The sequence below is a fragment of the Peromyscus leucopus genome, chromosome 1 (genome assembly GCF_004664715.2).
Source record: "Peromyscus leucopus breed LL Stock chromosome 1, UCI_PerLeu_2.1, whole genome shotgun sequence".
NCBI classification, from domain to species: Eukaryota; Metazoa; Chordata; class Mammalia; order Rodentia; family Cricetidae; genus Peromyscus; species Peromyscus leucopus.
The window spans coordinates 185,405,764-185,433,591 of NC_051063.1; the positions used below are offsets into that span (position 1 = coordinate 185,405,764).

The following is a 27,828-nucleotide window of genomic DNA, read 5'->3' on the forward strand; positions in this document are numbered from 1 at the left end:
ACTTCCTACTTGGGAAATGATGCCACTCACTAAATATTGGGAAGGTCTCTTCACACCAATTCTACTAAACCAGAAAATTTCTCTCCAGACATGCCCATATGCAAACTCTCTGTGGTTTACACAACTCTTAGATTCTAGAAATGATTCTGGATTCTGGCAAGTTGACATTTTACATTAAAATTCACACTAGCAGATATATCAAGATAATACTGCCATTTACAATTACCTAAAATATTTAGAAACAAGAGCTACACCTCTCTTGAGAATATACTTGAAGGACTGTTAGTCATCAGCACAGCATGGATACAGTTGCATATTCATGTCTGTTGATCCACTAGGTAGTTTTACAGCTGTGGTGCTTTCATTTGTATAACAGCCTTGTCATGTTCAGAGACCAGCCTCTCACTGTACTCCTTCCCATCTTCTAGCTCTTATGTTCTTTTCAAAGCCTTCTTTTGTGATGGTCCCTGAATCTTGGAAGGGGTTGCTGTAGATGTTCCAAGATGGCTTTTGTCTCTATATAGTGTGTTAGAACTCTTGGCCTGATGTGTCTGAGAAATGCCTGAATTTGTTCTTAGAAGCTTTAGATCACACCCCACTGCTCTTGCTGGTTTTCTTTCTACTTCTAGTTGATTCTCTCTTCTGCTTTCCTGTTACATGAACTTCTTACCCACCATCCTTTATTCTCCACCCTTTTCATTCTCCTCTTCTTATCTGTCACATCTCAGTCTACAAGTCTCATGGATTATCATAAGAGATGGCATTGTTTCTTTCTCTCTTACAGACACACACACAGTATAACATACATATATATGCAAAAAAGAAATGCTATATTTTGTTAGCTAAAATAAAAACCAATAAAAATTAAAAATATAGAAACATAATTTTTAATTTTATACAACATAATGAAATATGTAGTCATTTTATCTTTCTGAAACTTGCTCATTATGATAAACTCTGATTTTCAGTTGATTCCATTTTCCTGAAAACTTTCTATTTAATTTTTCATTATGAATACTTGTTAGTAATACAAAATATTTGTGCTCAATGACCACTAGGGAAGCCAGGAAGATCAACCATCCATGGTTGTCTTTTCAAAAAACAGGTATAGAGCCTGATTTTTTTCCTAGAGAGATGGAAATTAAAAGTGATCAATAGCCTGGTGATCTCTGTTGTCTGAAGGGTCAGATTCTATCAATCTCCTATAAGCAGGTCTAGAAATAGCTAATAGTCTATATAACCACTGTTTTCTCTGAAAGGCTAGGCTATATCAAGCTCCCAAAATGAAGACTGCAGATGCTTAATAGTCTTTGTGTAAATTATCTGTATAGCCAGGTACTCCCTCAGGCTCTGAAAACCAGGACTAGATTTGGTTAATAGCCAATGACCACTAAGCTATTTGTGTGATAGAGAACACATAAGAGCTTTCCCTAGACCCTTAAACTAATACAGGTAGCCTATCTCTACAGTCTATCTTTTGCAAAAATTTACATGTACACTGTTTTGACTCTGAATGTCATTATGCATCTTTTGCACTAGGGATTGTATTATATCTGGATACTTTCCCCCCCTTCCAATTGTACTATTTCAATATGCTTAAAACAAACTGCTTGGTGTCAGACTCCAGAAATTTGTATCAGGGCAGGACAACTAAGTCATGCTTAACTGAGTTTCCTTCTTGTCTTTCAATGTTTATTTCTCTGCCACCCATAGCATTTGCAAGGACCCCCACATCTGACAACCAGTGTGAAGGGCTAAGTCCTCAGTGAAGGTTAGAACACTTTTCCATTGTAGCTCGGATCCTAATTGGTATTAAAATAAAGACTCAGAGCCAAATAACAGCCTAGATGCTGAAAGATCAGAGAGACAAAGGAGCTAGCCACATCACCTCTTATCTCACCAAATCTACAGCCTAGAAAGGGAGTCAAGTTCCTGTCTCCACCCCATCTTATCACTTCCTCTCTCTGCCCAGCCACATCACTTCCTGTTTCCTTCTCCCAAGTGCTAGGATTAAAGGTATGTGACACCACTGCCTGGTCTCTATGCTTAACTCATGGCTAGCTCTGCCCTCTGATTTCCAGGTCAGCTTTATTTGTTAGAGCACAAACAAAATATAACCGTATTTCTCCTTTTTGTCTAAATTTAAAGAAAGTAGGGCAAAATAATATAGAAAAACTATATGCAATAAGTACATGACTAAATACAATATATAGGCAATAAATATAGCAAAAATGTCTAGTCCATAAACATTTGAGAAATTCAGAGAAAATACTCCATAATCTATCCGATTTTGGTGATTCCAAAAGTTGTACCTAATTCATTTTCTATCCTAATTTGCATTATCAAAATTATCTTTTAATGTCTCTCAATCTTATTCACTTTACATGTCATAGTGAGTTTATTTTCTGTGGTGTAACAAGGAAAACTATAACTATAGCTGTAAAATCTTCAACTTCCTCAGAGATTGGAGAAGGAAATAATATTTCCTCAATATGCAAGGAGTGCAAGCAAGTGATTTTCAAAAATTGTGAGAAATGACAGCAACAACTAGCTGCCTAGATAGTCACCCAAAGTTCATTTGTAATGTTGGGGCATTCATCTTCAGACTAAAGGCCCAGAATATCTGACTGACTTTTCTGTGAAGCAGGATATTCTGAAGGGCTGTTTTACTTAGTCTTGGCAAAATTTTGGCTGCTGCTTTCTTTTGTGTCCTGCTTGTCCAATTTGGACAGCAAACTGACAGCAGTTGAGGCAAGAGCACTTTCTTGCCCAGTGGCTCTCTTTTGCCAAAGCGATAGTAAGCTCATGTTGATTTTCTTCAATGCCCATCATCTTCTCTGATGTATATTGGTACTGCCAGGAGCAGACATGTCTCATTGTAAAAAAAAAAAGAGCCTACATTATTAAAATATCTTAAATGTCATATTCTGTAAATCTCTGAAGTGTTTGAAGACAGCCTGTCTATCTAAAATATGTCTCTGTTTGATCTTCAAAACATACCTTATATGACTACAAGTTTGATTGTTATAAATAACTAACTTTCATTTCTTTATATCCTACTTAGTTGCTAAAAATAATTTTCAAGGACTGGAAATTTTCATTACATTGCTAAATGAGTTATATGGGTATAATGCTTGAACAAGAGTAGACATGTTCTAACAAAAATAACCATAAATTCTTATCAATATGCAAAGATCCATATCAATGTAAATATTTAAAGCTAGTAGTTGTTCTTTTAAAATGAGATTAAATAACCTGCATTTTTATCTTATCACTTTTATATTCCCAGACACTTACATTCTCAGACACTTATCATTTTTATATTCCCACTTATCACTTTTATATTCCCAGACACTTATATTCTCAGACACTGAGATCAATAATTAATAAATGGGACCTCCTGAAACTGAAAAGCTCTTGTAAGGCAAATGACATGGTCAATAAGGTAAAATGACAGCCTATAGAATGGAAAAAGATCTTCACCAACCCCACATCTGACAAAGGGCTGATCTCCAAAATATATAAAGAACTCAAGCAACTAGACATCAAAATTCTAAGTAATCTGATCAAAATGTGGGACACAAATCTAAACAGAGAATTCTCAACAGAAGAATCTCAGATGGCCAAAAGACATTGAAGCAGTTGCTCAACATCCTTAGTCATTAGGTAAATGCAAATCAAAATGACTCTGAGATATCATCTTACAACTGTTGGAATGGCTAAGATAGAAAACACTGATGATAAATCATGTTGGAGAGAAGTGGAGTAAGGGGAATACTCCTCCATTGTTGGTGGGAGTGCAAACTTGTACAGCCACTTTGGAAATCAATATAGAAGTTTCTTAGAAAATTGTCAATCAATCTTCCTCAAGACCTAGTTATACCACTCTTGGGTATATGCACCAAATGATGCTCAATGATACCACACAGATACTTGCTCAACTACATTCATAGTAGCATTGTTCATAATACCCAGAACCTGGAAACATCTTAGATTCTCCTCAACCAAAGGATGGATAAAGAAAATGCGGTGCATTTAAAAACAATGAGATCCTGAAATTTGCAGGCAAATGGAGGGAACTTGAAAAAAATCCTTCTGAGCGAGGTATCCCAGATCTAGAAAAATAAACATGGTATATATTAGTAAACTGCAAATCTCTGCATTTGGTGTCCCGGGTTTCGGCACCAATGTTAGTAAACTGCAAAAACTCCGGGTTTGGTGTCCTGGGTTTCGGGACCAAATGTAAGTAAAATGATGGCTGAAACTGCGAGGAGACAGTTCAGCCCTAGAAGGCGAGGTATCCCAGACACCTCAAAGCTACTTAGGACAAAAGCTCTGCCCTGAAGGTGTCCTGGATACCTGGAGCTATTTAGCACAGCTCTGATGGCTGAGACTGTAACAAAACAGCCCAACCTTGGAAAGGAAGGTTTTCTGACATCTCAGGAGAGTCAGGCCTGGAACTGCTTCAGCAAGGAAGGTTATCTTGACTTTTCGGGAAGGCCAGGATATACCTGGTATGATGGTATGATGGGGGATGGTTTCCCCGCAGGACACAGCAATCCTGTTCCTCTCCTGGAGAACCACAATCTCTGGCTCAGTGTTACCAGCTCTTTCTCGCTCAGTCCACTATGGGACGTCGCAGCAAGATTCTTCTGTTCAGCTCCCCCTTGCTCAGTCCAATATGGGACCTCCAGCAAGGTTCTTCTGTTCAGCTGTCAATGAAGGTCTTCACCTGATACTGTTTTGAGAAAGGTTTATTTGGGAAGGAGGAGTCCAGGAGAGTAGCTGCCTCTATCAGGGTGGAGAGAACAGCTCACAACTGACCAGGCAGGGTGGTTTATATAGGATGTCTAGGGGGCAGAGTCAACTGTGATTGGTTAGTTTGTTTTCTGCCCAGGGATTGGCCAGTTTTGTGAGCAAGGGGCAGAGATGGCCCTGATTTCAGGGCCAAACTGTGTTTCTTTCACTGGCCTTTCTTGCTTTTTGACACTACCTCTAAGGCCAGGGCACATTTCTTTCACTGACTCTGATTCTAGGGGCCAAGAATGTTATAATTTGGTACTAGTTTCAGAGTCAGGGCATATTTCCTAGGTTCTGGGTTTGGGGATAAAGTGTTCACTTCTCTGCCTCAGGTCCCAAACACAGGCTGTGTTTCTTTCCCTGGTCCTGGGCCCTAGGGCCAGTATTCTACTGTTCTGCTCTGCAATTGGTTGTTTTCACAAGTCAGTTGGACAGGGGCAGAGATGGCTCTGATCTGAGGTAAACTGTGTTTCCCTCACTGACTTCATCTGAGCCATCCTTCCCTAATCCTGGGCTTTAGGGTCAGGGTAGGTTTTTCTAGCCAGTCCCCTTTTATATATTCACCAGTGTATATTCACTGATAATTGAATATTTGGAGTAAGTATAGGATAAGGAACCTACAATCCACAGCCCCAGAGAGGCTAGACAACAAGGAGGGCCCAAAGAGGGATGCTTAGATATCCCTGGGGAGGTAAAATAAAAGAGATCTCCTGGGCAAACTGGGGGGAGGGCAGGTGAGGGGTCTCCAGATGACAATTTGAAGGAGTGAGTTTGGTGGGCTGGGTGCTGGATGCAGGAAGGAGGCAAGACAGAAGGGAGTGTAATAAAAGAGATATCGTAATGGGGGCCTTTTGGGGTTACAGAGAAACCTGGCCCCAGAGAATCCCCAGGAATTCACAAAGATAACCACTGCTAAGAATCTTAGCACTAGTGGAGAGAATGCCTGACCTAACCATCTAATGTTAATTGTCATTGTACATACTCTATTTAGTGACTGATGGAGGCAGATTTATGATCCACAGGAAAGCATTGGGCTGAGCTGCAGAAAACTTGCTGAAGAAAGGGAGGAGGAATTGTTGGAGCCAGAGGGGTCATGACTGGGAAACCCACAGAGACAGCTGACCTGAGCTGGTGTGAGCTCGTTGATTCCAGTCTACAAATTAGGGAACTTCCATGGGACAGGCCTAGGCCCACTGCATATGTGTGATAGTTGTGTAGCTCCAGCTCTTTGTAAGGATCCTAGCAGTGAGATCAGGACCTGTCCTTGGTGCTTGGCTGGATTTTGGAAATCCATTCCCCATGCTTGATTAACCTTGCTGAGATTTGATGAAAGGGGAGTAGCTTGGATCTGTCTCTACTTGATGTGCTATGTTTTGTTCAAAGCAGTGGGAGGCTAGCCCATTTCTGAATGGATATGGAGGAGGAGTGGAAGTCAGGGCTAGATGGGAAGTCACAGGGGACTAGGAGGAGAGAAGGAGAAACCATTGTTGATAGAAAGAAAATAAATTACAAAAGTTATAGGAATAAAATAAAATAAAATGACAGGGCTTCTTATCCCTTTGGTCATCATAGGATTGTATGGAGCACATCATACTTCTTTCTATCTGCATTGAACAAACTAATGTCTGAGTCATAAACTTAAGTGTCTTCTGTTAAATCTCTTAAATTTAAAACAGTTTTAAAAAAGATCACCTACTGTGACATGTGCTTATTACTAGTAAATAAATGGTTGGATTGACAACGGATTCCTTATTTGATTTGGGTTATTGAAAACTTCTAATTATGGAAAACAATGTCCAGATATGAGCCACTAGTTTTTAGTGTAGATTCACTCTTAATTTTAAGACCTGAATAAATTTCAATATTTTGCTCAAAGTCCTTTGATAAAGGGCTTTACTATAACAAAAAAAATCAAGTACTGTGAATGTGTTCCCCACATCGATAACCACAGTTAAATGTTATGGCCCCAAAATGATAAATGCAAAACCTGAGTCTCAGAAAATTACCCTGGAGCATACACCTAGAAACATCACACCTGGGAATCTAGCTTATATTCTCAACACTTAGATAAGACTAGGTTGTGCTGTTTTTGCTTTATCATGCTTATGCTCTGCCATGTGCAGGAAGAAGTTTCTGTCCCACCAGCCAACTCCCTAATAATCAAATGGAGACTTGATAATTATGAAACCTCAGCAGATAGCTTAAGTTTGTTTTAACTAGTTCTTATAGCTTAAATTTACCCATATTTTTAAATCCACATTCTTTTAAGTGGCTTTGTTTCCCCAATTCTCTACTTTCTATCCTGCTTTCTCTCTGTCTGGCTGGTGACCCTGGCCTTCTTCCCAATGTTCTCTCATTCTGGATCTCCTACCTAACCTCTTCCTGCCTAGCTACTGAACAGTTGGCTCTTTATTAAACCAATGAGAGCAACTCATCCTTACAGCATATAAAAAGATTATTGTAGAGCAGCCATGCATAAGTTGGGATCATTCATCAACACCTCTGTATACAACGGCCTGTTAGAAATTAAGCTCTTACTAAGGCTTTGATGTCTGGTTCTAGGAGACATATTAGTTGAATGATCCTCAAATCAGTATAATATAGGACAGGAAGACAATCTGTTGAATAGCTCAGCTTTTCTTTTTGATTTAACAAATATATTTTATCATATACTAAAACCAAGAAAATGCAAAAGAGAACATATGGGGTTGTGTCCTATTTATTTATTTATTTATTTTTGCTAATTTGAAAGAAGATATAGTCATTAGGGAAGTGGGACTATCAATTGAGAAGATGCATCCACACAAATTGCCTGGAGGCAATCTGTTGGGAATTTTCTTGTTTCAAGGTTGATGTGGGAAGGCCTAGACCTCTGTGGGTAGTTCCACTTCTTGACAGGTCATCATAAAATTCAGAGTAATGCAGGGTGACCAAGTCATGAAGAACATTCAAGTATGTGGTGAATCATCATTGCGTTTGCTTCAGTTCTTTCATCCATGTTCTTGCCTTGGCTTCACTCAATGGATTGTGACCTGGGATATTTAATATATGTAAGCCAAAGAAATTCTTTACCTCAATTAGCTTTTGGTCATGGTGATTTATCACAGCAATAAAAATCATATTTAAAATTGGTAGTATGTATAAAGGTTGTGTGAATCTTTTTGATAAAACATGAGCAAACATCTCTTGATTTTAGCAGATGGGACACCCATGACAGATCCAATAAATGATCCAGACAGGTCTATATTATTGAAATAAGAAGGTTATTATAATTACTTACAAGATCATGGTGTTATGGGCGTGGCCTCATTCAGAGATTCATCTCTCTGATCATTAATAAATTTTAAGAAAGCAAAGGTTTTTATTCACATACTGACACTAGGTATATACCTGGGACTTGGAGTTCCCAAAGGCAGCCCCAAAACACCTCAATCAGGGGATCTAAAAGCCAAAGTTCAGGCTTCTGTTCAGGCAAACAGAAGGTCATCTGGTACACAGCAAGCTCTAATTTACAGAAACATGCAAAGAAATTTTGTTAAAGTTGTGCAAGACTAGGTATTTAAAAAAATGAACCCTTAGCAGGCTTTAACATTTTAAGTTTTATTTCACTTTATAGTTTGATTTCTCTCCAAAGGAAAAGTGAGAACCATAACATTTTAAATATAGGAAATCCACATTCAGATCCATATATGAATAATGACAGATGGCCCCAAAGTTAGAGACTTCTATCCTATGATTACAGCAATTGTTTCACTGCATCTATTCATTTTTGCTTCCAAAAGGGCTTTGGTCTTTACAGATGAATTCCTGATATCTTTCTTTGAGAACTCATAGGGTACTAAAAATCTTTGATCTCAGCTTATCATTCCATTGCTCCCATGCACACACTGATACATGTGGAAGGATTCCTTGGGCTGCTGTGAACTGGTCCTGATAAATTGCTGTTTGAAGATCCCTGATCAAATTCTGTGTATGTCACATTCTGCATTTGTTTTCCTTCAGGGTCCTAGAAAGAGGTAAATGTTGAGTGCTTTTGTATGCACATATTCTTGTGGAGAATTAGGGGGATGTAGGACCCACGCTCTGAAAAATGGTGAGTTCATGAGGACCTATCTCTTCCATATTCTTTTCACTTCAGACCCTTGGTCATTGGTGCTGCATTTTTAGAAGAGAGAAGTAGTTTATTAACACCTAAGAAAGAACTTCTGCATGCTTCTTTAAAATACCAAGGATTAATGAGAGATATGGTCAAACCCAAGGTTTCTCTTCTCCCACAAAGCCAAGTCATATGTCCTGCATCTCTATGTTTCAACCCCATCTCATTAATGCTGTATGCTCCTAGTTCTCTCTTTAGTGCTCTCCCTTTAAAAAAAACCTTCTTCTAGATATTAGTCTGCTTTGAATATGTGAAAAATTAGTCACTGGTCTGAGAGCTGAGGGAAAGAACAAGGGCTCAGCAGTTCTCTCTGCAAAGACCCACATCAGTGTCCCTGTTCTAGGCCAAGTAAATGAATACCACACACCTGTATTCCTCCAGGTTCAGTTTCTCATGCTACTCAGATGATACTCACTTCCTTCTTCTTGATATGCATTCCTTTTTGCACAGCACTGAGAATGGATGAGGAAAATGAGGAAGATAACCATCGTGTAGAATGAGAGTCTAATCAGAATATACAGGAGCCCATGATTATCTGATGGAACATATGAATGCAATAAATAAGATGACAATCTTAGGATCCCTGTAATAGATTACCTAGCATTTATTGATAGATGGATAGTTAATGGACTATTAATCTTTAGGATTATGTTCTTGGTGAAGAAGCTACTATTCTCATTCTGCTAAAGCACACAGTATAAATTGGCTCCTAATGACTTTCCTTTGGAAATTTCCTTATAATAATCCCTATATTAATACATCTCTCAACCTTCAGCAGGGAAGCATATATTTGCAATAAATGGTGATCAATACAGGTACTCACAACTAGCCAAAGTGTAGAGAACAGAGGACTGTGGATGCTTGGCTCTAAATATGACATTTACATGATATCCACTTCTACAAGGCTCAGTGTTAATTGTGAAAATGATGGATTAAAAATGACTGAATGAGGTTTATGATAACAAAAAAGAAATAGGGTCTCCTGGACCCAAGATGTCAGTTGTACATATGAATTCAAAATCAGATGTGACAGCATGCAAATGATCAGTACACGTGCAAGCTAGACCAAATCCCAGCATGCATTGAGGCTGAGGACATGAAGTCCCACCCTTAGTCAAGGGGCTATAGGCAAATGAAAGCTGTTGGGAGAATCAGTTTCAAGAGAGTTGTGATGAATATTTTGACCATGCTCCAGTGAGAGACCACATATTCACGAATATATGGACATCAGAAATTGAACTTCATGGATAAAAAAGATAACAGCATTGGGTGGGTGGGTCTAGGAGGACTTGAGTAAGGTGGTGTATATGTAGTGGGTAGCCATTCCAGCTTTGATCTGGAAGGTCCAACCCCCATTGAGGCTTTGGTAACTGTCATGCCTACCAGGTGGGGCCAAGAGAGGACTCTGAAGACCCAAGATCTGGATGGGCCAGCTCTCTTGGTTCCTGAACCTTGAACGCTGGAGGTAGACCAAGCAGAGTTCTCCAGAGAACACAACTGGACTGCGTCACACCTTTCCCAGACCCTTTTACTTATCCCTTTACTTGTAAGTTACCCCACAAAATAAACCTCCCTTTTAACTACGTGAAGTGGCCTTAATAATTTTACCAATATCAGCACATTGTTTGAAATTCTCAAAAAACAAATACAAATTAAATAATAAGAAATAAGCATCTATAGAAATGATCCCTGAAAGTACAATCTTTGGAAGGGAGTCAAATTTCCCCTTCTGTTCACTTACAGGGGACTCAGGTGCAGAAATTAGGGATCAAACGTCCCCATGGATCCCATGCTGCCCATGAATAACTTCTGATTTTGCAGAGTTTGAGAATCAGAGAAGAGAGATGACTAGGCAAATATTACAGAGCTGTGAGGCAGCTGACACAGCACATGACCTCAAGAGATTTGTTTACCTACAGTTCTAAATGAAGAAGAGGAATAATTTACTCACTAGTTTTGGAGTCTGGTTCTGTGCATGAAGAAGTGCCATTTCTGGAAGTGTTTACTATGTAATGGGAACAGGAGAGAGAGAGAGAGAGAGAGAGAGAGAGAGAGAGAGAGAGAGAGAGACAGAGAGACAGAGAGACAGAGACAGAGACAGAGAGAGAGAGAGAGAGGCGGTCAATGTTGCTGTCTGTCTTCCTCTTATGGAAAGTTCTTTCAGGTTGGTCAGTGACCAGCACCCACTTTGCCCTTAGTTCTGAGTGTCAGTGTTATAGGAGGCCTTCATATGGTTTGCATAGAGGCTGGCACTCTGTCCTTGGATTTCAAGTTGTGATGAGACAATAGGAATACTGTGGAGAGATCTATGTGATAGACATGTCAGGAGGGATCCTCCATCTCTTCTCTGCCCAACTGATCTCAATCTCATTTATTATGAGTCTTTCCTGACCACTTTCTATATCTGTGTGTACATATGATGTCCCAGTCTGTCTGGCAAGTAAGGTCAGCATTGTTTCAGGTGTTCCCTGTCTCTTATTATATAATCTGCTACCCTTACTCAAACTTTATCTGTTGTTTTTTTAAAAAGTTTTAATTGATATATAATTATATCCCTTCCCTCTCCCTTTCATCTCTCCAGCACTTTCCAGGTATCTTTCCTCCAAGCTTCCCATATTTTTTGATTATTACTTTTATAAGTGTTATATATTTTCATATACATACATATGTATATTATATCTTGAATATAACACACACATATATATATATATATACATGTGTTTACACACACACACACACACACACACACATATATATCTTGAATACAACATGTATATATATATATGTTTTCTACAGCTCACTATGAGATTTTCTCTCTATTACATACACAGACACAAACATATGATATATATATTATATATAGCACAAAATACTCATGTTCTTCTCTAGCTCTTATAGATTTTCTCTCTATATTAGTGATTCTAACATATGTATCTCTATCCACAAACATCTATCTCTATCTCTATCTCTATCTATAAGGCTTTCTCACCTGTGACAGCAATGTCAAAGGGGTCACTTGGGGATGACCAGTCATGGGAAGAATTACTGAAAGAGCCAGATCATCTATAGGTCACTTTCTGAGTAACAGGACCAAGAAAAAAGTTGGCCTTGAATGTCCCATTGTGGCTCTGCACTGCAGGCAGCCCTTGCCCCAGAGGCACCCCTTCCCTGAACAGATGGAACATGTTAAACTGATGGTCAGAGATGCAGGACAATGTCACGTTCTCTCCTGACATCACCACAGGGCTCATCAGGGCTGACAGAGAAGGTTTCTTGTACAAACCTGGAAGAAAAGAGGCAGAGACAGTTAGAGGGGCAGCTCCTTGCCAGTGTTCGTTCCTTCCTCATTTCTGTCTCCTCCTTCCATATCTGTGATCTCTCTCTTTCACTCTCTCTCTCTTTATTTATCCCTGCCCATCTTTCTTTCTCTCTCCTTCTTTTCTTTTCATTATCACCCTGAGTCTCTGATCTCACACCAGTACACAAACATTGTAACCCAGCTTTTGCTTTTGGACACATTCTGTGTCTAGCCACATTGGTTCATTCCCTTTGTCTTTGTAAAGTATACTTTTATTTACATATATTAATAATAGCTATCAATTGACTTCATTTTGAAATATTCATTCATATATAATGTATTTTCATAGTTTTTATTTTTTTTTACTTTCTGAAATAAAAATACAGTTCTACTATTTCACGCCCTCTTTGTGTTCTACTGTTCTTACACAAATCTTTATGTTTGTTATTGATCATATTAATGGTACTATTTTCTATTGTCTCTCACTTCTGATTTCATTCATTTTCCTAATTGGTCTTCATTATACTTTCATTTATTTTAAGTGTTTTTTAAATCAATGTGTTTAATTGGAGTTAATTATTATTTTGTTCATTTTTTTCCCACTCCTATCTCCTGTACCAACTTTGCTGGTCCTTCCCGTCCCCCTCATTTCCTCTTCCATAGCATGTGTATTCTACTCCTTTCCCCATACCTCTCTTAATCTCCTTCCCTTCTCATGGCCATTTTCCAAATCAATGATCTCTAATTCCCCCATCCTATGTATATTAAATACCTAGAGTCTGACTGCATTCTTAGTTATTTTGAATCTGATCTCTTTATAGATATCTGTGTTAATTAATCTCTCTTTATAAAGCACGGAATACTCAATGAATCTGTTTGCATCCCTTGAACAGAAGTTATGATCATCTTCTCTCTCTTGTTTCTATACTGTGTGTGTACTGCTTAAGTGAGATCTATCATCTTCTTCCATAGCTCTGTTTTGAAATATTTAACATCTGCTATTATTTCTCCATCTCTACGTTCAAAGTTTCTATGCAAGCTTAAATATTTTTTTTGCAGGTTTTCTCTTACCACTCATGCTTGCTTACTATTTCCCTAGTACTTTACATCTCTGAGTTTTCCTCTCAGTTTTCCTGCACTGACCCATTGTGTGAATATATTTCCATGTTTCTGCTTTATTTGAATCAGCATATCACTGGGGGAACTCCTGTAGAATTTTTCAGCCATTCTAGAATGTCTGAATGATTTGAACATGGATGACAAACAGTTTGAGAATGTAGAGAAGAGTGTTTGGTGTTTTACTCAATTACCCAAGGCAATGCTATTCAAGGACAAATAATTAGTCAACCACAAGAAAGGAAGAATGTCAGTCTTGACAGATATTCTATGGATGTCATCTGTACGAAGGTCTTAGGACTCATGAAGAATCAGCCCTACTCAGCACTTGAACTTAGGTCAAACATGATATATCTGGCACTTCTGGGAGACTTGTAGAGGTGGAGGGCAAACAAAATTCTAAACTATCTAGGCCTTTGAGCATTAGTAGATGGATGTCATTTTGCGTAATTCATATCAAGTTCACCTTGTCTTACCTTTCTCTTTATCTCTATCTGTGACTCCTTTGATGGTCCTGTATCTGTGGTTTATGTTATAACCAATGATCTGTTCTTGTGTCTCTGTCTTCATTGTCTATGTCAGTAATATACTCACCAAGGCTGCCTTTCTCTAGGTTTCCCCCACAATCATCTTCCTCTGGACCTCCCAGGACTTCCAGTCTATACAATATCTGTTCTGTCTCATGGAGAGGATGATGAGCAGATAATAACCTCTTACCTGTGATCTTTATATCAATAGGATCACTGGATTTGGACCACTCATATGGTGTGTGATTGTAAGAACCATAACATGTGTAATTCCCAGCATGGTCAGGTGTCACAGGACCTATTTCAAAGTTGGCATGGGACCCCCCAAGATTAGATTCTGCAGAAATCTGGAAGGAGTCCTTGATTATTCCTTTTCTGAGTGAAGTCAAAATGAAGGTGTCAAACATAATCTCTGATCGACACTCCAGTGTCACCTTCTCTCCTAAATTCACCAGGGGAGTTTGTAGGGCCAAGAGTAAAGACTTCTTGTAGATTCCTAAGAATAAAAAAATGTATGAATGTGATAAAAATCTCTGTGTCATTGAAGACCTATGGTTCTCCCTCAATTAGTCTGTTCTTCCTATTAGTGCTACAGTGCACTTGTTTTTGTCTATTTCAACTCTGCACACAGACTCCTCCATCTTTCTGTGACCATTTCCTCCTTATCTGACTCTAAGAGCAACACAATATTTTCCCACTGACTTGCTATTAAACTGTGTCTTTTCAATCCTTCTTTCATAGATAGACCCTATTGTCCTTGACTAAGATTGGGGAGTGCAGGAAACATGACAAGCTTCACACCATGCAGATTTATGTGTCCTTTTAATGCTACTTTTGATTAAGTATAATCACTGGAAGGATAAAGGAATTGGTATTGAACATGATTATCAGGGAAACATTCAGCCCTCTGCATGGTTCAAACTGCTGCAGGACATTCCTGATCCAGAATAATGAACATTTTTTCCTCCCAACATGTTGATGAATTAGCACCCGGGCTTCACTGCTCTCAGAGCATTCTTTCAATGCTTCTTAATTTGCCCTTGACATGGGGCCCATGTATTATTTTCCACATGCTAACCTAACAATTTACCACTGATGTGATTCTTGAAAAGAATATAAGTGTTACAGAGATTAGAATTCTGAAAAACTCAAAGTGACATAAATCAGGTGTCCTCCGGGATAGTAACTACTATAATCCTTGAGAAGTGTTCATTCATTTCTTATTGCCTTCCAGCTACTAGAGACTCATGTATTCCTTAGCACTTGGACCCTTCCTCCAGTGTCAGAGTTAACTCTAGGTTATCTTCCTTATAATGCATTTTTTGTTCAAAACTGAATTTTTCCTTATTTTGTTATAATAACCCTTGTATTAAGAAGGATCCAGGATAATTCAGGATGTTCTCCCATCCTGATATCAACTTACTACAATCTGATTTTCATTTTATAGCCCATTTTTTTTCTTGAATCATTTAACACACAGGAAGCATTAGGAACTAGAAAGTACATGTCCTAGTGTATTATATTATGCCCAGAACATTATCTGTTTTTCTGAATTGAATATTCCTTTATAAATCCAAGCCTCTGAATAACACTCTTTCTGAAAATTCCTGGGGTGGGAGATTTGGGGGAATGAAAAAACACTTCAAACATCATCTCTGACCTTAAATTATGATGGTCAGAGGGTCACTGTGGGATGTGAGTACATAGAGAGACTGATACTTCAAACCATAGCATCTGTATGTTCCTGCATAAGCTGGTGTCACAGGACCCAAGACATGTTTCTTCTGGAATAGTCTTTCATAGACTTGAGGGATAGGATCCCCTTGTTCTTTGTAAAACTTGAATATGTAAGAGGCACTATGATAGCCGGCGTTGTGCGCACGCTTAATCCAGCATCGGAGCAGAGCCAGCGGATCTCTGTGAGTTCGAGCCAGCCTGCTACCAAGTGAGCTCCAGGAAAGTGCAAAGCTACACAGAGAAACCTGTCTCGAAAAAAAAAAAAAAAAAAAAAAAAAAAAAGAGGCACTATGATAATCACATCGAAGTTTCACATAATGTCCCTGAGGTACAACATGGCTTGGCCAGGCAGAGAGTGAAGGCTTGACATGACTTCCTGCACAGAGATGCACAGAGAAAAAAATTAATGATGCTCCTTAATCCCTGATAGCTGAGCTTCCAATTTTAATTTATTTGGGTCCTTTGTATAACATTTTCCTCTGAATTGAAACATTCCTGCCTCAATGTGAGGAGTTGAGAGGCTCAGGAGACTCAGAATGTAAACAAACTTCCTATGTCCTGGAAAGCAGAAATATCCAAGATTAAACAGTAGCCATTTCTAGCTCTATACAAACAGTAAGATACTGAGCTAGTTCAGCTCTAAGTGTTAATATCTAATACCTGTTTAGTTGCATACAAGTTGTATACAGTGCTCCATGGTTTTGGCTTTCATGATAATCACCCACATTGAGGTGTGCTTATAGTAATGCTTTTGAGTAATCGCTTGCTTCTGTAAGTAACACCTAATCCATCCTATTATTAGTAACCTCTTTAACATATATTCACAGAGTTGTGCTTTGGTGCAATCATTGTTTGGTCTGTCATGGGTTTCATTTATGAGTTAAGCATATTTGTATGTCTTGTATTTCCACAAGGAAAGTCTCATACACAATAGGGTCATTTTGAAGTGATGAGTGTGAAAGATTGTGGCTGTTTGAATAGTTATGGTCCCAATAGACACATTTGTTTGAATGCATGGCACATAGGGAATGACACTAATATGAGGTATGGCCTCTTTGAATAGATGTGGCCTTGTTGGAGAAAGTGTGTTATTGTGGAGGTATGCTTTGAGGTTTCCTATGCTCAAGCTATTAACAGTGTGAATACAGTCCCGTTCTACTGCCAGTGGATCAAAATGAAGAACTACTACTCCTTTTCCAGCATCATGTCTGCCTGCACACTGCCAGGTTTTCTACCATGATGATACTGAACAAAACCTCTGAACTGTAAGTCACCTCAATCTAACATTTTTCTTTATTAGAATTACCATGGTCATGGTGTCTCTTCATAGCAATAGAAAGCCCCAGTCAAAGAATGTAAGTACTCCTCAACTAACACACACACACACACACACACACACACACACACACACACACACACATCTTTCATGCTAAAATATGCTAGCTGAGAATGTTGAGTTTTGAATAATGAAGTAGACTTCATTGTGAATATATTGTAATCTAAAGAGAAATTACACCATAAGTGTAGAGGAAAAGGCTAATGAGAATGAGATGATAGATCAGAATTTATGCCACCAAGGAAGCAGAAAAGAAATGCTCTTGATTCACCAACTCTAGAAATCTACCAATACTCAGATAAGAAGTACATTGTGATCATTCTAAAACTTGTGGGTGATGGAGAGACAGCCCATTGGACCAAAGAATTGAAAATTTCTGTAGGAAAAAGGGGCTGGCTAAAGAAACCCACCCTGACCCTGGAACCCAGAACCAGAAAAAGAAACACAGCCTGGGTTTGGGACCTGAGCCAGAGAAAAGAAACACTTTATTCCCAAACCCAGAACCTAAGAAACAAGCCCTGACTCTGAAACCAGTGCCAAAGAAACACTCTTGTTCCCTAGAATCAGAGCCAGTGAAAGAAATATGCCTTGGCCTTAGAATTGAGTCAAAATGCAAAGAAAGACCAGAGAAAGAAACACAGTTTGCCCTGAAATCAGGGCCATCTTCGCCCCTAACCCACAAGACTAACCAATCCATGAGCAGAAAAAACTAACCAATCCCTGGTTGACTCCACCCCCAAGAGATCCTATATAAATCACCCTGCTTGGTCAGGTGTAGAGTATCCATTCCACCCTGGTAGAGGCTGCCACTCATCTGGACTCCTCCTTCCCAAATAAATGTCTTCCTCAAAAGAGTTTTGGGTGTGAAGATCTTCATTCATTGGCACAGAGAAGAAGATTGCTAAATCATCCCATAGTGGACTGAGTAGAAAAAAACCTTGCTGAAATGTCCCTCTTGGTACTGAGCAAGGGGAACTGAACAGAAAAAACTTGCTGAGAATGTCCCTCAGGGGGCTGAGCAAGGGGGAGATGAAAAATAACACATTTTGCTAGAGCCAGAGGAGATTGCTACATTTCTTCATGGGTTTCTCCTTTTGCAGAGTGAAGGAAAAGAAGCAAAGAAGAAGTGGAGCTCTGTTACAAAGCCCCCTTAAGTGGGGGCTGAGCAAAGCTCACCTTTAGCAGCTCTCCAGGAGAGCTATATCTTGCTATATCTTGCAGGGAGCCCATCCCTCACCACACCAGGTATAACCTGACTCTCTCAAACAGTCAGGATACTCTTCCCTGCAGAGCTGTCCTAGCAGCTCCAGGCCTGACTTTCCCCAAACAGTCAGGATACCCTTCCTGGCTGAAGCAGTTCCAGGCCTGACTCTCCTGAGCATTCAGAATACCACCTCATCTAGTGCTGAGCTGTCTTATTGCAGCTCCAGCCATTGGAGCTGTCTTAGCATCTTGAGGTATCCGGGATACCTCCAGGGCTGGGCTGTCCAGCAGCTCAAGGTTTCCAGTTGTCAGAGATGTCTTAGTAGTTCAAGGTGTCGACTGACTCCTCAAATAGTCAGGACACCTTTGCCCCAGAGTGGCAGCACAGTTACTATATATATATATAAAGTTAGGGGGAATTTTTTTGAATTACTTTGTCCCTTTGAACTTTCATACAGATTTTCATTCACAGAGGTTAAACAGTCTCATGTTTCTACACTAAGAGTGATAAGTTGCAGGCTGGCATATAGTTTCTTCATCATTGCAAGGCTCCTTCCATGTGAAACATTTGGAGTAGAGCATAGCTCAACAACTTGTTTACTTGTATTTAGAATGGATTTGGACTCATGATGGCCAGCCCATGAATCTTAGTCATTTATCTATATCTGTTTGGTGGATATTCCTGAGGAATGTGACAATAGCTAGTCTCTGTAGTGAAGACCATGTAGACTCCAAGTTATACTATCAGTTAGCCATGGTGGACATCTTGCAACACTGGCCACACAGCAGCCCTCACAGACCCCAGCCAGAGACTGTCCCTGATTGCAGAGTGTTTTCATGCCTCTTAAACAACCAGGAAGCACATCCAGCAACAGCAGCTGATCTCCAACACAGGAATGATACCAAACTGTAGAAGCTGACACAAAGGTCATCCAGGGTTGCAACCAGATGACCTGACTACCATCCCCAGTTATACTAAATAGCAAAGGTCTGTTTACCAACAGTGAACTCCTCTACATGGCAGAGGAGTTCCTTATTACTAGTGTACTGCTATCCACATATAAGAGCATAGGCGTAAAAATTAGAGAAGTAAAACATTACAGAGAACAATGGTGAGGCCCAAGAAGTAAACACAAAAAAGGGAGACCTATAAACCCCACAATAAATAATTCCCAGAGTTTTTTTTTTAATTAAGTTACAGAAGTATAAGAAACCACCAACAAAACCTGGGCAGAATCTGCTGCTTATGGTCAGGCCAGAACAGTCAGAAGAACAGGTTAAGGACACAACAACAAGAAGAAAGATAGGCTGCCCTCCAGCATGTGTAACTCTCCAACTCAATAGGTTCAGTTCTCACAGACTCAACATGCTGCCTCCCCTACTTGCCCTACCATCTAGCAAAACTGGATTTTTTTACCATCAATGGAAAAAACAAGATATTCTGTGATAAAGTCAAATTCAAACAATATCTGTCTACAGATCCAGTCATATGGCAGACACTAGAAAGACAGCTCCAACCCAATAGATCAACTATACCCTTGTAAAAACAGGAAAAAAATAATCTCACACTAGCAAAAGCAAATAATGGAATGCGTGCTCATGTACATGCCCATCCATACACATACTCAGAGAAAGAGAGAGAAAGAAGCACTACCACTACAACCACAAAAATAACAGGAATTAACAATCATTGGTCATTAATATTTCTCAGCATCATTGGACTCAATTCCCCAATAAAAAGACACAGACTAGCAGAATGATGTGAAAACAGGACCCATCCTTCAGTTGCATATAAGAAATACCCTTAAAATCAAAGATAAACTTTACTCATTACCTCAAAGTAAAACATTTGAAAAAGCCTTTTTAAGAAAATGGACACAAGAAGCAGGCTGGTTTAGCCATTCTAATATTTAACAAAATAGACTTATTGGTGATTTGAAAGGCAATGGCCCAAAAGGGAGCAGTACTGTTAAGAAAAGTGGCCTTGTTGCAGTAGGTGTGGTCTCATTGGAGGAGGTGTGTCACTGTGGATGCAGGCTTTGAGATCTCAGTATGCTCAAGAGATGTTCCAGTGTCTCAGACAACTCCCTGTTGCCTGCAAGATGTAGAACTTTCAGCTACTTCTCAGCACCATATCTGCCCACATTCCACCAAGTCTCATTGTAATGATAGTGGTTTGAACCACTGAACTCAAAGCATGTCCATATAAATTTAACAGTTAATTGTATTGCTTTATAAGAGTTGCCACGGTCATGGTGTCTTTTCACTGCAAAAATCCCTAAGGCAATTTCCAACCAAAATTAATCAAAGGGGATGAAGAGACCATTTTATGATCACCAACGGAAAAATCGATGAAGATAAAGTTTCATTTCATTACATCTATGACCCAAACACAAGGGCAACTACATTTTTAAAAGCAACATTATTAAAGCTTACATCACATATGGGCCCAAACACATTAATAGTTGGAGACTTCAATTCTCCACTCTTACCGATAGGTCATCCAGAAAAAAATAAACAGAAAATTACTGGAGCTAACATGACATCCCAAATGAAACTAATAGCTATCTACAAAACATATCACCCAAATGCAGAAGATTATACCTTCTTTTCAGTACCTCATGAATTTTTTTTCTAAAATTGACCACATACACAGTCACAGAGCAAGTCTCACCAGATACAAGAAAATTGAAATAACCCCTGTATCATATCAGACCACTACAGATTGAAGCTGGAATTCTAGGAAACAGAAACAAAAGAAGGCCTACAAACTCATCAAAACTTAAGAACACTCTACTGAATGAAAACTGGGTCAAGACAGAAATAAGAAAGAAATTAATAACATTATAGAATTCATTGAAAATTTATGCACAACATACCCAAACATATGAGACACAATGAGAGCAGTGCTAAAAGTTCATAACACTAAATGCCTACATAAATAAATTGAAATGATCTCATATTAGCAACTTAATAGCACATCTGAAAGCTTTAGAACAAAAAGAAGCAAACACACCCAAGGCAGGAGGAAATAATCAAACTGAGGGCAGAAATCAATAAAAGAGAAACAAAGAAAACAATATAAAGAATCAATAAAACAAAGAGTTGGTTCTTTGAGACAATCAACAGGGTGGACAATGCCTTATTCAAACTAACTAAAAGGCAGGGAGAGAATATCCAAATTAACAGATTCAGAAATGAAAAGTAGGACATAACAACAGACACCCTTTGGTACCAAAAGCATTATTAGGGCATAATTTAAAAATCTATAATCTAGGGATGGTTCAAGCTACACAACTGTCTTAGCTGGCCTTTTATAGCCAACTACCTATGGTGGGACACCTTGCACAGCCTTGATTCAGGGGGAGGGGCTTGGACTTGCCTCTACTATATATATGTAGAAAGCTCTACTGACTCCTCATGGGAGGCCATACCTTGTTGGAGGAGGAAACGGGGGTAGATTAGAGGAGAATTGTAGAGGGGTAGGAGGAGGGAAGAGAAGGGGGATCAGTGGTTTGTATGTAAAGTGAATAAAAAATTCCTTTAAAAAAGAGAAAAATCAAAACCTGTAATCCACAAAATTGAAAAAATCTAAAAGAAATGGAAAATTTTCTCAATAGCTACCACTTTCCAAATTTAAATTAAGACTAGACAAACAATTTAAATAACACTATAACCACTAAGGAAACAGAAGCTGTGAATGAAAGTTTCCCAAAGAAGAAATTATAGAGCCAGTTGATTCTAGGGAAGAATTCTTCCAGACTTATGAAGAGCTAATGCCAATATTCTTCAAATTATTCCTAGAAACATTTTATGAGGCCACAGTCACTCTGATGTCCAAACCAAACACAGATTCAATAAAAGTACAATTACAGACCAATCCCCCTCATGAATATCAATGCAAAATATTCAATTAAAGACTTGCAAAATGCATCCAAGGACACATCAAAAAGATCATCTACCATGATAAAATAGGCTCCATCACAGAGATGTATGGGTGTTTCAACATATGAAAGTCTGTCAATGTAATGCACTGTATACCATCTGAAAGAAAAAGAAACCCACATAATTTTCTAATTAGATGCTGAAAAAGCCTTTGAAAATAATTTAGCATAGGTTTATGTTAAAGAGATATCAGGGATTCAAGTAATATACTTAAATATAACAAAAGCAGTATACAGAAGGCCTATAGTCAACATCAAATTATAAGGTGAGAAACCCAAAGCAATTCCACTAAAATCAGGAAAAACACAAAGCTGTCCACTTTCTCTGTATGTATGCAATTTAGAACGTCAAGTTCTGGGTGGGTGCAGGAATAAGAGAACTGAATGAGATCTAGTGTATACAAACTGGAAAGGAAGAAGTCAAAGTATCATCATTTGCAGATGAAATTATAGTATACAAAAGCAATCCCAAAATATTCTACCAGGAAACACCTATAGCCAAAAGATACCTTCAGCTAAATGTCAAAATACAAGATTATCTAAAAAAAAGTCAGTGGTTCTCATATATACAAATGATAAAACTGGCTGAGAAAAAAATCAGAGATACAATAAACTTCACAATAGCCACAAATAATATAATTTATCTTTTGAATAACTCCAACCAAGTAAGTGAAAGTCTTGTATGTCAATAAAGTCAAGTCTTTTTATAAGGAAACTGAAATCAATATCATTTGATATTGAGTATGGAATAATCTCCCATACTCACAAATCAGTAGGATTTACATATTAAATATGGCCACAGTACCAAAAACAATCTACAAATTCCTTGTAATTCCCTTCAAAATTCCAACAAAATTCTTCACATACCTTGAAAGAATAATAATCAACTTCATATGGAAAAAATAAAAAACCAGGATAGCTAAAACAATATTGAACAATAAAAGAACTTCTAGAGGTATCACTATACTTGATTTCAAGCTGTACTACAGAAATATAGTAAGAAAATCCAAACTGTATTGGTTTAAAAACAGAAAGGGTGATAAATAGAGTCAAATTTAAGACCCAAATGTCAATCTGCAAAGCTAAGGATACCTGATTTTTGATAAAGAAGACAGAAATATACAATAGAAAAAAGAAAGCATATTCAATAAATGATGTGGATCTACCTGCATGTTTACATGTAGAAGAATGCAAATAGATGCATATCTATCCTCCTTCACAAAACTAAAGTCCAAGTGGATCAAAGACCTCAACATCAAACCAGATACATCAACAGATAGCATCAAATGCAGAGATCCACAGCCAAACATTAGGCAGTGCTCCAGGAAGCCCAAATAAGAGGGGGAAGGAAGGATTTTAGGAGTCAAAGAGGTCAAAGGCATCACCAGAACATGACCCAAGGATTCAGCAAGGATGGGCTCATGGCCTTCAGTTACAGAGACTAAAGAGTCTATCAAGGAAACTATATGGATCTAAGCTAGGTCCTATGCATATATGATATGGTTGTGTAGCTTGGTGTTCTTCTGGGACTCCCATAATTGGGATTTGGTGCTGTCTGTGATTTTTAAACCTACATTTGGGACCCTGTTCCTCCTACTGGGTTTCTTTGTCCAGCATTGATACAAGTATATGTGCCTAGGCTTAGTGTTACTTGTTAAGCTTTTCTCTGTTGATATCCCAGGGAAGCTTGTTCTTTTCCAAAGGGAAATGAAGGAGGGGTAGATCTGGAGAAGCTGAGCAGCATGCGTGTGTGTGTGTGTGTGTGTGTGTGTGTGTGTGTGTGTGTGTGTGTGTGTGTATGTGTGTGTGTGTAGAGGGCTTCATAAGTGGAAGCAGGAGAAACTGTAGTCATAATATGTGAGAGAGGAATAAAAAATCTGTCAGTTATTAAGAAAAAAAAACATACATGAATAAAGCTTTGGGGCTATCAGCCACAGACAAAAGAGAGAATATGACATTAGTTTCTCTGTGTCTGGGTTGCCTTGGTCAGTGTGACATTTTCTACTTCTGTCTATTTCACTGCTAATGGCATTGTTATTTACTACCAAATAGTATTCCACAGTGTACATGTGTCACAATTTCATTATCCATTCATCAGCTGAAAGACAACAGGTTGTTTCCTTTTCCTGGCTTCTGAAAATAGAACAGCAAAAAACATGACTGAGAAGCATCCATGGCATAGAATGTCAAGTTTTTTTGATATATGCCAAAGGGTGGAAATGATGGAAGTCTCCAATATATTACATTTACAAAGAAAAACATCTTTTATCTTAAAAAGGTGCAATGTGACTATTAAAAAAGACTGTGGGTAGAAAATGTTATGAATTTTTGAAATGAAGCATCAAGCAACATAAAAATTTTTGGAAACCACCCCCATAGAGAAATGAATCATCTACAGAACTGGAAGAATATATAGGCCAGCTTGATGTCTAAGTGGGTAACACTCTTTCTGCCAAGATTGACTCTCTGAAAACTGACCCATCCAGCACGCCAGGTTATTCGAGGGTCTCGAGGAGGGACCACCTGGGAATCAATGGGGGGCGAGAGGGAAAGGAGACCAAGTGCGTGAAGAAAGACAGAGTCAGTCTGAGTTGCGTCAAGGTCTCGTTTATTGACTGGGTGTTAGAGCTTATAAACAGGGCTTCAGGTAGGGAGGGGGAGCAGGAGGAGTGAGGAGAGGACAAAGAAAATTCCTAAGGGAGGGTCAGCAGGAGGTTGCTTTGGTCCCAGGCCCCTGCAGCTAGCTGATTTAGTACAGGCTCCAAGAAGTTTATTTAGTCCTACATTCCTAGGTTAGACTAAAAGCCTCCTATTTACATGAGGCTTGATAAATCGTGGAAGGTAACACAGGTTCAAGACACAGCTGTCCGGAGTCGGTCCCCAACAGAAAACCATTGCCAGGACTCACATGGTGAGAAGAGATAATTGATTCTAGCAGGTTTTCCTATACCTCTACACTTGTGCCATGGTGCATGTATATGTTCTCTCTCTCTCTCTCTCTCTCTCTCTCTCTCACCAAATAAATGTAAAATTTAAAGAGTTAAGAGAATATTTCAATAGTATCATTGATTATAAAATAGGAGAATGAGCAAGCTTTGATCAGGCATGATATGATTTGACATGTAAATACAGAAACTGAATAAAAATGCCACGAGAGAATGAACAGAAAATTTGAAACCATACTAATACCAAATTATAAGTTATTAAAATTCAAGAAAGGGGAAAGGAACATTGAGTTTATGGAGCATGATGAATAATATTAAATATTTTATGAAATTCACAAAAATTGTAAAATATTTACAAAAAGACAAAAAAATAAAGCTTAGAAAAGTAAGGAGAAAAAAACTTATTTAGAGAAAATATTGTACAACACTCTTAAGACATGAAAAAAATTGAAAATAGTCAGGTACATGATGGTTAGATGACATGAAACAAATTCAAATCAAATCATCAAGATCACTGAGCATATAATTATCATAAGAGATCCTGACATCAGATTCATGAAAGAGGAAAAGAACATGGGTGACTTCCAGTACAGCTAATGTCAGGCTTCTGAGCAAACTCCTACAGGACACAGGAGACCAGGATGACCAGATAAGTGGAAATAAATAACTGTGCCTATAAATGTTTACAACACTCTCCTTCAGAGATGAAGTATATAAAGATTTTTTTCTCAGAGAAACTGTAGCAGACAGATGTTCATCACAATAAGCTCAGGAAAGGCTGTGGAATTCCTCAAGCTGAAAGAAAAGGCTAGTTATGCATTACATGAAAAATATCTTCATATAGAAAAAGTAAAAGCAGCTTGCTAAAAGCAATCCAAAATAAGATGCTACAAAAGTTTGCTGGTAGTACACAAATTATATCTGTAGTGTAGATGTCTAAAGACAAAAAAAAAAACCCTAAATAATTTGTCTGGTGACACATATATGTAAGAAGTCATAAATTATAACATCAAAATCTCAATACATTTTAAGGTGGTCAGGTGAGATTGTAATAAAGGAAGATATTTTTATTTCAAAATTGTTTATCCACCAGTTGTTCTGGTCTACAATTTTAACTGCACCACTTGAGAGGCAGAGGCACGTGAATATCTCAGTTCATGGGTAGCCTGGTCTACAAAGTAAATGCTAGGAGAGTCAGGGTAACACAGAGAAACCCTGTGTTGAACAACCAGAAATTAGAAGTTTATCCAATATACGTTGATGCCTGACTAAGCCAAGGGCTGTGCCTGAGACAATCTAGGAGAGAGCTGATGGACAGGTTTCAGAGTCCTAATTTCACAATTCAGAAGGCTCACCAACAAGTCACTCACAGAAGCCAGCAGCCAACACCCTGTGATGCCTGCTCTCCTGTTAGAATGAAACCTATCTATTGCAATGGATAGTATCTCAATATTTAAAGATGGACTCACCTGCTTGTGCCAATGTCCTGAGGACTAGGAAGAGGCCTGGAAAGAAAAACTCATGTTGAACTCATCTTTCTTTTTCAGTAGCCTGACCATCTGACATCCCTATCTCCGTTGTTCTCTGTACATTAGAATCAGAGCTTACTTAGTTAAGATGAACTCATGTACTAATATAAACCATGGAGGCCAGTGTTTCTGCTGTAGGCCTCCTAGGATGATTTTTTACCTTGTTATTCCACCCCCTTCATTCCCAGCATTACTCACCAGTACACACAAGGTTTAGGAGAGCAGACAACATGGTATTCCTTCAGCTGACAAGAGGCAGAGCCAGAATAAAGCTTACATGATGTTGTGAGAGGCTTGAAGAATTTACCTGACCACAGCAAGGAAAGCTTACCAACAGAGCACATCGTCCTCACCCCCATGTTTATTGATATTTTTCCAAAAGTGTTTCTGTGCAACCCTGGCTTTCCTGAAATGCACTTTGTAGGCCAGGTTGTCTTTGAATTCCAAAGTTTACCTGATAGTGACTCCCAGTTGCTTGGATTAATAGTGTATGTTCGCATATGAGGGTTCATAAAGTGCTCAACCTTTTACCATGGCCTTGGAGGAACATAGCTTCTTGGAAATTTTTCACACTTCAAGTCTTCACCCACACACAGCATTTACCTTGACCACAACTGGGTTATATCCTGGACCCAACATCCTTTATTCCAAATAATCAAATTCGATTATTGTACTACAGGTTTTTCTGCTGGTGTTTTTTACTTCTGAGAGTCAATGCCTCCTCTGGTGTTCTGTGCAACATATCCAATGAATATTATTCTTGTTATAACATCAATCTTTATGTGTCAATCAAAATGATTATGCTGGTAGTAATCTGTTGTCAGGTTATGACTATTCAATTTCTTAATTGACTCTGTAATTTTTTTAGAATAATAAAATTCCACTTATTTTTAAAAATCATTAAAAAAAACAAGTATGTTTTTGTGTTAACTGAAATTTATTTTAAGACCTAGCATTCACTTTCTTTAAAAAATTTTCATTTTTAAATTATGTATGAGCATGTACATGTCTATTTGAGTATGTGCATGTTAGTGCTGGTACATTGTAAGGCCAGAAGTAGCCATTGTTTGAATGCCCTAGAGCTGTAGTCATAGATAGTTGTGAGTCTCTTGTGTAGACATTAGAAACCAACATTGGGTCCTCTGCATATGCAGAAGATATTTTTGATCTCTGAGTTATCCTTCTTGCCAAAATTTAGCCCAAATCCTCAGATACATGTTTATTGTGTTGTGTTTTT

The 27,828-nt window shown here is 38.5% G+C and overlaps 1 pseudogene; it reads right to left on the reverse strand.

Annotated features, from left to right (window-relative positions):
* Nucleotides 1-11,928: 11,928 nt before the first annotated feature.
* On the reverse strand, nucleotides 11,929-26,935 carry LOC114684192 (annotated as a pseudogene).
* Nucleotides 26,936-27,828: the final 893 nt, after the last annotated feature.